Source organism: Pseudophryne corroboree, chromosome 2, assembly GCF_028390025.1.
Source record: "Pseudophryne corroboree isolate aPseCor3 chromosome 2, aPseCor3.hap2, whole genome shotgun sequence".
Lineage (NCBI taxonomy): Eukaryota > Metazoa > Chordata > Amphibia > Anura > Myobatrachidae > Pseudophryne > Pseudophryne corroboree.
In genome coordinates, this window is record NC_086445.1 from 461,549,005 (window position 1) to 461,562,225 (window position 13,221).

Sequence of the window (13,221 nt, forward strand, 5' to 3'; positions counted from 1 at the left end):
GAGAATGAAACATTGAGGTATATTGAGTATACTGTACCGTGTTTGTAATGATGAACTACAGTATCATAATTAGGTAAAACAGTCATGCACTGGGGCTAGTTTATCTCCCTCTACATGGAGTATAAATTCTGTTAGTCTAGATCAAGGTCTGTTCCCAACTGTAGAGCTGGTATTTAGTGCTCTAGTCCTTTTTGCAGCCAGTTGCAATGCTTGCTGCCATATCTACCCCTGGGCCAGGATGGCACTTCGCCAGGAGCTCCGGATGAATTGGGGGTGCCACCTGGTGGGTAGAATCAGTGGGTAGAAACTACCCGTATGCCACCGTGTTTTTCACTGGTTACATTGTGCCTGCAAGTGGCACACACAGCCGCCTATAATAGCCGCTTTGGTTTCATGGGTTGTGAGAACAATTCCCAGCGGTCAGTCATGGAGATCCACAGGTGTTGACCGCAGCTTGCCAGCTTCTTCCACATTCTAAGAAAACTGTGCTACAGATGGCTCACTGAGGGTCTAAATTAAGCTGAGAATCCCATTTATCAACAAGGTTGTTATAATGATATTTAGGACTACCAGTCACTGCAAAAAAAAATTTTTAAACTGGAATTCATTACTGACCCGCTCGCCAGCCGGTGGTAGTGGTACTGAATCAACCAGTGTTGTGTTTTTCTACACCCTTCCCCTGTCCTGGCCACCAAAGAGTAAAGAGGACCAGTGTTTACCCAAATACACTGGAGGAAGGGGGTGGGAGAGCTGAGGGGTGGAGACCAGGAGGCTTGTAAGTATGTTTTTAAAGTTTTTGATGTAATGTCTTGCTTATAATTGGTATTGCCTGTGTGGGGGTGTTGTTCAGTGAATTATAGTTTATTGTTGCTTGCTGCCTGGTGTATACTCAAACACAGTGCAGATAATAAGAATTTACTCACCGGTAATTCTATTTCTCGTAGTCCGTAGTGGATGCTGGGAACTCCGTAAGGACCATGGGGAATAGACGGCTCCGCAGGAGACTTTCATCTAAAGAAAGATTTAGGACTATCTGGTGTGCACTGGCTCCTCCCCCTATGACCCTCCTCCAAGCCTCAGTTAGGACACTGTGCCCGGAAGAGCTGACACAATAAGGAAGGATTTTGAATCCCGGGTAAGACTCATACCAGCCACACCAATCACACGTATAACTCGTGATAGGAACCCCGGTTAACAGTATGATAACAAAAGGAGCCTCTGAACAGATGGCTCGCAATAATAACCCGATTTGTGTAACAATAACTATTTACAAGTATTGCAGACAATCCGCACTTGGGATGGGCGCCCAGCATCCACTACGGACTACGAGAAATAGAATTACCGGTGAGTAAATTCTTATTTTCTCTGACGTCCTAGTGGATGCTGGGAACTCCGTAAGGACCATGGGGATTATACCAAAGCTCCCAAACGGGCGGGAGAGTGCAGACGACTCTGCAACACCGAATGAGAGAACTCCAGGTCCTCCTCAGCCAGGGTATCAAATTTGTAGAATTTTGCAAACGTGTTTGCCCCTGACCAAGTAGCAGCTCGGCAAAGTTGTAAAGCCGAGACCCCTCGGGCAGCCGCCCAAGATGAGCCCACCTTCCTTGTGGAATGGGCTTTTTACAGATTTAGGCTGCGGTAGTCCCACCGCAGAATGCGCCAGCTGAATAGTGCTACAAATCCAGCGCGCGATAGTCTGCTTAGAAGCAGGAGCACCCAGTTTGTTGGGTGCATACAGGATAAACAGCGAGTCAGTTTTCCTGACTCCAGCCGTCCTGGAAACATAAATTTTCAGGGCCCTGACTACGTCCAGTAACTTGGAATCCTCCAAGTTCCCAGCAGCCGCAGGCACCACAATAGGCTGGTTCAAGTGAAACGCTGATACCACCTTCGGGAGAAACTGAGGACGAGTCCTCAATTCTGCCCTATCCATATGGAAAATCAGATAAGGGCTTTTATAAGACAAAGCCGCCAATTCTGACACACGCCTGGCCGAAGCCAGGGCCAACAGCATGACCACTTTCCCCGTGAGATATTTCACATTCACAGTCTTAAGTGGTTCAAACCAATGTGATTTCAGGAACTCCAAAACCACATTGAGATCCCAAGGTGCCACTGGGGGCACAAAAGGAGGCTGAATATGCAGAACTCCCTTGACAAAAGTCTGAACTTCAGGCAGGGAAGCCAGTTCTTTCTGGAAGAAAATCGACAGGGCCGAAATCTGGACCTTAATGGACCCCAATTTGAGGCCCAACGTCACCCCTGCTTGCAGGAAATGCAGGAATCGACACAGTTGAAATTCCTCCGTTGGGGCCTTCCTGGCCTCACACCAAGTAACATATTTTCGCCAATGCGGTGATAATGTTTTGCGGTGACATCCTTCCTGACTTTGATCAGGGTAGGGATGACTTCCTCCGGAATGCCCTTTTCCTTCAGGATCCGGTGTTCAACCGCCATGCCGTCAAACGCAGCCGCGGTAAGTCTTGGAACAGACAGGGCCCCTGCTGCAGCAGGTCCTGTCTGAGCGGCAGAGGCCAAGGGTCCTCTGAAAGCATCTCTTGAAGTTCCGGGTACCAAGCTCTTCTTGGCCAATCCGGAACCACGAGTATAGTTTTTACTCCTCGCCTTCGTATTACCTTGGGAATGAGAGGCAGAGGAGGAAACACATAAACCGACTGGTACACCTACGGTGTTACTAGAGCGTCCACAGCGATCGCCTGTGGGTCCCTTGACCTGGCGCAATTCCACCTGTGGTCTTTCCCACCGGTTTACCAGTATTTGGAAGACTTCTGGATGAAGTCCCCATTCTCCCTGGTGGAGGTCGTGCCTGCTGAGGAAGTCTGCTTCCCAGTTGTCCACTCCCGGAATGAACACTGCTGTCAGTGCTAACACATGATTTTCCGCCCATCGGAGAATCCTTGTGGCTTCTGCCATTGCCCTCCTGCTTCTTGTGCTGCCCTGTCTGTTTACATGGGCGACCGCCGTGATGTTGTCTGATTGGATCAGTACCGGCTGGTTCTGAAGCAGGGGCCCTGCTTGGCTTAGGGCATTGTACATGGCCCTTAGCTCCAGAATATTTATGTGAAGCGAAATCTCCTGATTTGACCACAGTCCTTGGAAATTTCTTCCCTGTGTGACTGCCCCCCAGCCCCGAAGGCTGGCATCCGTGGTCACCAGGACCCAGTCCTGTATTCCGAATCTGCGGCCCTCTAGTAGATGAGCCCTCTGCAGCCACCACAGCAGCGACACCCTGGTCCTTGCCGACAGGGTTATCCGCTGTTGCATCTGGAGATGGGACCCGGACCATTTGTCCAACAGGTCCCACTGGAAAGTCCTTGCGTGGAACCTTCCGAATGGAATTGCTTCGTACGAAGCTACCATTTTTCCCAGGACTCGTGTGCATTGATGTACCAACACCTGTCCCGGTTTTAGGAGGTCTCTGACTAGAGATGACAACTCCTCGGCTTTTTCCCCTGGAAGAAACACTTTTTTCTGGTCTGTGTCCAGAATCATTCCCAGGAACAGAAGACGTGTCGTCGGGACCAGCTGTGACTTTGGAATATTGAGAATCCAGCCGTGCTGTTGTAGCACTTCCCGAGAAAGTGCTACCCCCACTACCAACTGTTCCTTGGACCTCGCCTTTATCAGGAGATCGTCCAAGTACGGGATAATTAAAACTCCCTTCTTGCGAAGGAGTATCATCATTTCGGCCATTACCTTGGTAAAGACCTTTGGTGCCGTGGATAACCCAAACGGCAGCGTCTGGAACTGATAGTGACAGTCCTGTACCACAAATCTGAGGTACTCCTGGTGAGGGGGGTAAATGGGGACATGTAGGTACGCATCCTTGATGTCCAGGGCGACCATGTAATCCCCCTCGACCAGGCTCGCAATAACCGCCCTGAGCGATTCCATCTTGAACTTGAACCTTTTGATATAAGTGTTCAAGGATTTTAAATTTAAGATGGGCCTCACCGAACCGTCCGTTTCGGTACCACAAACATTGTGGAATAGTAACCCTTTCTTTGCTGAAGGAGGGGTACCTTGACAATCACTTGCTGTGAATACAGTTTCTGGATAGCCACCAACACTGACTCCCTGACAGAGGGAGTTGCTGGTAAGGCAGATTTTAGAAAACGGCGGGGGGGGGACGTCTCGAATTCCAGCCTGTACCCCTGAGATACTACTTGAAGGATCCAGGGATCCACCTGTAAGAGAGCCCACTGTGTGCTGAAATTTCTGAGACGGGCCCCCACCGTACCCGGGTCCGCCTGTGAAGCCCCAGCGTCATGCTGTGGACTTACCGGACGCGGGGGAGGACTTTTGCTCTTGGGAACTGGCTGTATGCTGCAGCTTTTTCCCTCTACCTTTGCCTCTCGGCAGAAAGGATGTGCCTCGAGCCCTCTTGTGTTTATGGGGCCGAAAGGACTGTACTTGATAATATGGTGCTTTCTTTTGCTGTGGGGTAGCCTGTGGCAAAATGTCGATTTCCCAGCCCGTAGCTGTGGAAACGAGGTCTGAAAGACCATCCCCAACAGTTCCACCCCTCAGCAAAATATTGTCCCTATCCAGGGTATCAATATTATCCGACAGGGAATCTGACCACGCAGCAGCAGCACTGCACATCCATGCTGATGCAATCGCTGGTCGCAATATAATGCCCGTGTGTGTATATATAGCTTTTAGGGTAGCTTCCTGCCTTCTATCAGCAGGATCCTTTAGGGCGGCCGTATCCGGAGACGGTAGTGCCACCTGTTGTGATAAACGTGTAAGCGCTTTATCTACCCTAGGGGACGTTTCCCAACGTGACCTATCCTCTGGCGGGAAAGGGTACGCTGCCAATAACCGTTTAGAAATTATCAATTTCTTATCGGGGGAAGTCCAGGCTTCCTCACACACCTCATTTAATTCCTCAGATGCAGGAAAAACTACTGGTAGTTTTTTCTCACCGAACATAATACCCTTTTTTGTGGTACCTGGGGTACTATCAGAAATGTGTAATACATTTTTCATTGCCTCAATCATGTAACGGGTGGACCTATTGGAGGGTACACTAGTCTCATCGTCGTCGACACTGGAGTCGGTATCAGTGTCGACATTTGTGTCTGTCATCTGAGGTAGCGGGCGTTTTAAAGCCCCTGATGACATTTGAGACGCTGGAACAGTCACAAGCTGAGTAGCCGGCTGTCCTATGTCGTCAAACCTTTTATGTAAGGAGCTGACACTGTCACGTAATTCCTTCCATAAGTCCATCCACACAGGTGTCGACCCCTCAGGGGGTGACAACACATTTACAGGCATTTGCTCTGCCTCCACATCATTTTCCTCATCATACATGTCGACACAGCGGTACCGACACACAGCACACACACAGGGAATGCTCTGACAGAGGACATGACCCCACAAAGCCCTTTGGGGAGACAGAGGGAGAGTATGCCAGCACACACCAGAGCGCTATATACCACAGGGATATCACCTATAAAGAGTGTTTTCCCCATATAGCTGCATATATATATTATACTGCGCCTAAATTTGTGCCCCCCCTCTCTTTTTTACCCTTTCTGTAGTGCAGGACTGCAGGGTAGAGCCAGGGAGCGATCCTTCCAGCGAAGCTGTGAGGGAAAATGGCGCCAGTGTGCTGAGGGAGATGGCTCCGCCCCTTTTTCGGCGGGCTTTCTCCCGCTATTTTAATATTTCTGGCAGGGGTTAATATACACCTATATAGCCTCTGGGGCTATATATGGTGTCAGTTTGCCAGCCAGCATTGCTCCTCATGCTCCCCCCCCCCCCCCCCCCAGTGTGTGGTGTGCATGAGGAGCAATGGCGCACAGCTGCAGTGCTGTGCGCTACCTTGGGGAAGACAGAAGTCTTCAGCCGCCGATTTTCCGGACCTTCTTGCTTCTGGCTCTGTAAGGGGGACGGCGGCGCGGCTCCGGGAACGGACGACGAGGTCGGGTCCTGTGTGCGATCCCTCTGGAGCTAATGGTGTCCAGTAGCCTAAGAAGCCCAAGCTACCACCACTTAGGTAGGTTCGCTTCTTCTCCCCTTAGTCCCTCGGTGCAGTGAGCCTGTTGCCAGCAGGTCTCACTGTAAAATAAAAAACCTAAATTATACTTTCTTTCTAGGAGCTCAGGAGAGCCCCTAGTGTGCATCCAGCTCAGCCGGGCACAGAAATCTAACTGAGGCTTGGAGGAGGGTCATAGGGGGAGGAGCCAGTGCACACCAGATAATCCTAAATCTTTCTTTAGATGTGCCCAGTCTCCTGCGGAGCCGTCTATTCCCCATGGTCCTTACGGAGTTCCCAGCATCCACTAGGACGTCAGAGAAATAACATTTGCAGAGAGAGTTAGATTTGGATGGGTTATTCTGTTTCTGTGCAGGGTAAATACTGTCTGCTTTATTTTTACACTGCAATTTAGATTTCAGTTTGAACACACCCCACCCAAATCTAACTCACTCTGCACATGTTATATCTGTCCCCCCTGCAGTGCACATGGTATGGCCCAATTGCTAACAAATGTTCTGCTGCAATCAACTCTGAATTAAGCCCAAAGTGCAATGAGAATAATGATTGGGACATAGCTATACCAGGATACAATTGTGACACCCAAGTAAGTTGACGACTTATGGGTGATGTGTACTTTTTACCTGGAGATTTGGATCCCCGTCCTATATACAGGTTCATTCAACTTCCTTCAGAGAGAGGTAAGGAGGACGTATTCACACCAAGAATTAGGTCAATAACTTCTCAGCTGAGAGCTTGTTTATTAGTTGATTTTATTCTGGATGCTTGCAAGAAAATGAGGAACTCAAACTTTACACCATTGGCATGCATGATCAATTGATACTTTCACAATCAATAATACAAAAAAAAATAATGGCTTTATTTGACTGGAAACACTGTGTGCTTGGGTGTTTTTCAGACGAATCTGCCAGAACCTAACTGTATAGCATTTCTAAAGTTATCATCACAGTAGAAGTACAATAAGGCAACGGTATTAGGCAACAAAACTCTAGTCAACCTTATTCACGTTAAGACAACCTATGTCTATGAAGATGGTTACACTTTGGTATTACAAGAAATTGTGTATATACTGTTCACAAAAGTACTTTATAACATTAGGGTAATTAGGTCTGCTGAAGTTGGTAAAATAGTGCACTTGGTAAGGGGGTAGTCCCTGGTCTGTGAGATATGTGCAGGGCTATTAACGTTGCACTCTAACTCAAGCACTTATGGGACTGTTAAGCAGTTGTGTTGACATATATGTAGACATCCCTAAACATCCTGAGAAGGGAATATAAGCAAGCGGTCTCTACTTTGAATGTAGTGTGGCTACAAATAAGCTGTCTCGCCACTTTTAACAACAGTTAGCAGGAGGTGAACCAGTCTGATGTACAGGCAAGCCTAACATTGCATAGATTGTAAGCCTTCTTTAGCCAGAGGCAGTCTGCCCTTACTTATCATTCTGCTGCAAAGACAACTTTAAAATACACATATAAAAATAAAATCTATAATTTATCTTGTCACATGCAAGAATAGCAGCAGCCTCTGTACTACTTGCACATAGGGACAGGACTCAGGAGGAGTGTGTGTGTGTGTGTGTGTGTGTGTGTGTGTGTGTGTGTGTGTGTGTGTGTGTGTGTGTGTGTGTGTGTGTGTGTGTGTGTGTGTGTGTCTCTCAAGACCAGAATGCTCTCATTAGATAACAGGTTACACAGGACTCAGACACCCAGGCAGGGAGGAGGAGAAGCTGGGTTTCCCCTAAAAGGGTTGGCAGTCCCTTCAAGCAGCAGCTTTACAAGTGATTTTTTTTTGCCTTGAGTCTGTTAAGGCCCATACACACTGGGCGATTTTGAGCTCAAAGTAGCTCACTTTTGGCATTTTGAGCTGTTTTGAGCTCAACCTCATCCAGTGTGTATGGACTAACAATGAGCAGTGAACACTGATGCGCGCTCCCGCATCATCGCTAGCCGCCGGCGTCCGTCGGGCTGTTTGTACAGCCAAGTGAAGCACTTTCCACAGTCTCCTACTGTGGAAAGTGTATCATCCCCCCCCCCCCCCCCCCCCCTGTGAACATCGCTGGCACAGGCAAAATAGCTTAGTGTTTGAGCTATTTTCCTGCCAGAGATGATCATCGCTGTGCAGTGGGCATTCACGTTGGGCAAAAATGCCCAGTGTGTATGCACTCTTAGAGTAATTTTGCAGCTCCCTCCTAGCTGCTGAGGAATACTGCACTATGGGTGGCAGGGTGATTTGCATAATGTGGGGGAGTCTCTAGTGTTCGTGTCAAACTTGCTATTTACATAACATTCTTATTTTCTGTCAGCTGATGTTCTCCCATATTTCTCTGTCTTGCCCCTCCTCTTTGCCTGTCACTGTTTTGTGTATTTCGATTCATTGTTACAGTATTCAAAACAAAAAAACACTAAAACATAAGTTAATTATAAAAATAACACATTCATTTAAACTATGTATTACAATAGAAGCCATAGCTGAACTAAGCAATGGAAGAAAATAATCTTGAAAGAATAAAAAAAAAAAAATAATAATAATAATAATAATAATAATAACAACATTTCCAATAATTATGAAAAAATATGAGAAATAAAATTGATATTCAGAATTGGTGATATATTTCCAACATTGTAAGCAATAAACAAATCTAGTTATAGTAACTTATTATTAAATGCGGTCTCCAACCCCTGATACAACAGGTATCTCTGGTAGCTGCTGACAATTATTATAAACTTTAGGTAAAAAAGTTAAATAAAATAAAGTTGTCCTACAGTAGTATGCTGTTTATACAAATGATCAATAATCCCTCATGGCATGACATTTCTTCAATACATCATAAAGCTCTTTCTTAAATGCTAACAAAGGATCATCGCTAAATTGATGTCAGCAATATTTTGTCTTAAACCTCCCTTAATATACTGTGATTTATTATATACTACAATCACACCTTTTGTATCAGTTTTTTTTTGTGTCACTTCAGTTCAGAATGATTTTCTAAGAAATGATTTAGTAAGGCAATAAAGCAATGCTATAACTATTGAATTTGTAGAGAATGACATGAGCCGACACCAGCAAAACAAGCAGTCCCCCCAAACACCTGAGGGGCAGTCCACAGTAGAGGAAAGCTGAACCACCGGTTACTGTGAGTGTAAAGTGCACACAGCAAGAGAAAGATACAGTAGATAGACAAGGGAAATGATGGTAACAGTTGATGATTTGCTATCATGTTTGAAGTCGTTGAGCCGACATTGCTAAAATGCTGTAAATCCCATTATTAGTAGGTCTGCATCCTAAGTTCAACTTAACAGTGTCTATATTCCCAGTGTCAACCTTTTAACTGTCTAAAGGTGGGCATACAGTATACAATTATCTGGCAGATCATCTGCCAGACCTGACTGGTTGGAATGAAAATCTGGTAATAGGTAAGAGCAAAAGACAATCAACCATTTGCTCCCTAACACTTGAAAACAGACAAAAACTGTCATTCATATACATTTTTTAGCTCTGTGATTTACACAATTTCTATGAATGACAGTTATTGTTCATTTTCCAGTATTTAGGAGTAATTGGTTGATTATCATTTGCTCTTATCCATTACCAGATTTTTATTCCAACCAGCCAGATTGGACAGATGATCTGCCAGATAATTCTATGGTGTACGCCCAGCTTTAGGGGCAGATTTCTCAAAGATTGGAGATCGATAAAGCGGAGAGAGATAAAGTACCAACCAATCAGCTCATAACTGTCATGTCACCAGCTGGGTTTGAAAAATGACAGTTAGGAGCTGGTTTGCTGGTACTTTAGGCCTAATTCAGATCTGATCTCTGCTGTGCGTTTTTGCACAGCGTGCAATCAGATCTGAACTGCGCATGTGTATGCACCGCAATGCACTAGCACATCACACGGCTGCAACGGGCATCGGCGCCCTGCGATGGGATTGTGTGAAGAATCTATTCGCATGGGTGTTCGCAAGCAGATTGACAGGAAGAGGGCGTTTGTGGGTGGCAACTGACCTATTCAGGGAGTGTCGGGGAAAACGCAGGCGGGACCAAGCGTTTAAAGGAAGGGTGTCTGACGTCAAATCCGGCTCCGAACAGGCTGATGTGATCACAGTGACTGAGTAAGTCCTGGGCTGCGCAGAGACTGCCCAAAATCAGTTTGTACAGCTCTGCTATACATGTGATCGCACACTTGCACAGCCAAAATACACTCCCCCTGTTGGCGGTGACTATCTGATTGCAGGGCTGCAAAAATCGCTGCACAACGATCAGATCTGAATTAGGCCCTTTATCTACGTCCACTTTATCACCATCCAAGGCTTCGTAAATACACCCGTGTTTGAAAACAAACTAGTAAGAAGATGATTGGTTGGTATCTCTCTCCAAGCTTTGATTAATGTACCCCTGAGGCACATACCAAACCCAAGATTTCATACCAGTAACCACAATGCAGTTTATCAAAAGAAAGCTGTTAACCCAGTTAACACGGGTTGTGTGTTTATTTAAAGTCATCGGTTCACTTTATTTGTTTAGGGAAACAATGGACATAGAGCTGTGGCAACCAGTGGCGTAACTACTGCCCCCGCAGTCCTCGCGGTGGCTTGGGGGCGAGGGGCTGCGGGGGTGCCACTGACTTTGCACACAGTGACATGCGGACGAGCGTCCGCATGTCAATCTGCGGTCTCCCTCCCTGCTGTAAGGACTTGGAGGGACACGGAGCGCATAGCGCGTCTCTCCTGTGTCCCTCCTGGCTCTCCCCCGGCCGGTCTAATAAAGTAAGTGCCGTTCATGAGCTCTGATTGGCTCACGAACCGGCACTTCCTTTATTAGACCGGCCGGGGGAGAGCCAGGAGGGACACAGGAGAGACGCGCTATGCGCTCCGTGTCCCTCTAACACAAAGGAGCGCGGGGGGGGGGGCACTGGGCGCATATACCTGGCACTGGGGGCATATACCTGGCACTGTGGGGGAAGATCTGGCACTGGGGGCATATACCTGGCACTGGGGGCATATACCTGGCACTGTGGGGGTAGATCTGGCACTGGGGGCATATACCTGGCACTGGGGGCATATACCTGGCACTGGGGGCATATACCTGGCACTCGGGGCATATACCTGGCACTGTGGGGGAAGATCTGGCACTGGGGGCATATACCTGGCACTGGGGGTATATACCTGGCACTGTGGGGGTAGATCTGGCACTGGGGGCATATACCTGGCACTGGGGGCATATACCTGGCACTGTGGGCATATACCTGGCACTGGGGGCATATACATGGCACTGTGGGGGAAGATCTGGCACTGGGGGCATATACCTGGCACTGGGGGCATATACCTGGCACTGTGGGGGAATATCTGGCACTGGGAGCATATACCTGGCACTGTGGGGGAATATCTGGCACTGGGGGCATATACTTGGCACTGTGGGGGAATATCTGGCACTGGGGGCATATACCTGGCACTGTGGGGAAATATTTGTCACTGGGGGGGAGCAGGCACTGAGGGGGCATATGTGGCACTGTGGGGGAAGATCTGGCACTGGGGGCATATACCTGGCACTGGGGGCATATACCTGGCACTGTGGGGGAAGATCTGGCACTGGGGGCATATACCTGGCACTGGGGGCATATACCTGGCACTGTGGGGGAAGATCTGGCACTGGGGGCATATACCTGGCACTGTGGGGGAATATCTGGCACAAGGGGCATATACCTGGCACTGTGGGGGAGCAGGCACTGAGGGGGCATATGTGGCACTGTGGAGGAATATTTGGCACTGGGGGTAGCAGGCACTGAGGGGGCATATGTGGCACTGGGGGTGGGGTATATTTGGCACTGGGGGCATGTACCTGGCACTGGGGGCATATACCTGGCACTGTGTGGGAATATCTGGCACTGGGGGCATAAGTGGCACTGGGAGCACGGCACTAGCAACAAGCACTACCCCCTAGCAACGAGCATGACACCCAGTGCATGAAACCCCTGGCAACGAGCATGACACCCAGCGCATGAAACCCCTGGCAACGAGCATGACACCCTGAGCATGAAAACCCCTGGCACCATGCATGGAACCAGGAGCATGAAACCCCTGGCAACGAGCAGGTAATTTAAAAGTAATTAGAAGCCTTACTGTAGAACTTAATGTGTAATGGGCATTACGGTGTGTGGCATAATGTATCACGGACATTGCGGTGTGTGTCATAATGTGTCGGGCATTACGGTGTGTTGTATACTATATCACGGCATTGTGGTATGTGGTATAATGTCTCAGGATCATTGTGGTGTGCGTCATACTGTGTCACAGACATTGTATGTGCTATAATGTATCAGGGGCATTGCAGTGTGTAGCATAATGTATAACGGGCATTGTGATTCCTGTCATAATGTGTCACAGGCATTACGGTGTGTGGCATAATGTGTCGGGGGCATTACAGTGTGTGCATATTGTGTCATGTGCATTGTTGTGTGTGGCATAATGGCTAAGGGCCATTGCAGTATGTGGAATAATGTATACTGGGCATTACTATAAGGAGGAAAAATGACAAATAATGTAAGGGGCATGAATTAGGATTATTTTTCTTTCCTGTGGTGGCTAACGTCTGGGCGTGCAGGTTGCAAAACTGGGGTATAAGGTAGTCTTTTCCTGCAATACCACGCTGTCAAAGTCAGAAAAATATCATGATGCACCCTACCATATTTGCACCTCATGCGTGTCCCCGCTGCGCGTGCCCACGCTCTCCCGTGCGTACGCATACCCGCTGGTGCGTGCACCCGCAGGCGCACGGTATGCGCATTTACGGTAGAGTTTGTGTGCGTCTAGCGGGCGACTCGATCGTTACATATTTTAACCATATAATGTATTTTGTAGATTATGGTCCCTTTGATAGAATCTGAAAGTTTAGTTAATGTAGCATGTTCATGAACAAAGAGATCCCTCTTTGTTTGATACGAAGGGTCAGACAAGGGTTATACAGTGGAGTTTAGTATCCATCGGAAGAGTATTTAATTAGCAATATTCCGGTGTTGGTTTGAAACGGATTAATCGCTCATGCGAATAGTTATGGACATAAGCAGTTTATGGACTTTTACTATTATTTGCACTTTATTATCCATGCGGCGGGAAACCTAGTTTCCCACCCACCTGAGCAGTTGGAAATAGTCACAGCCCACCTGTATGAATCAACCTATGACCTTTTGTTATAATG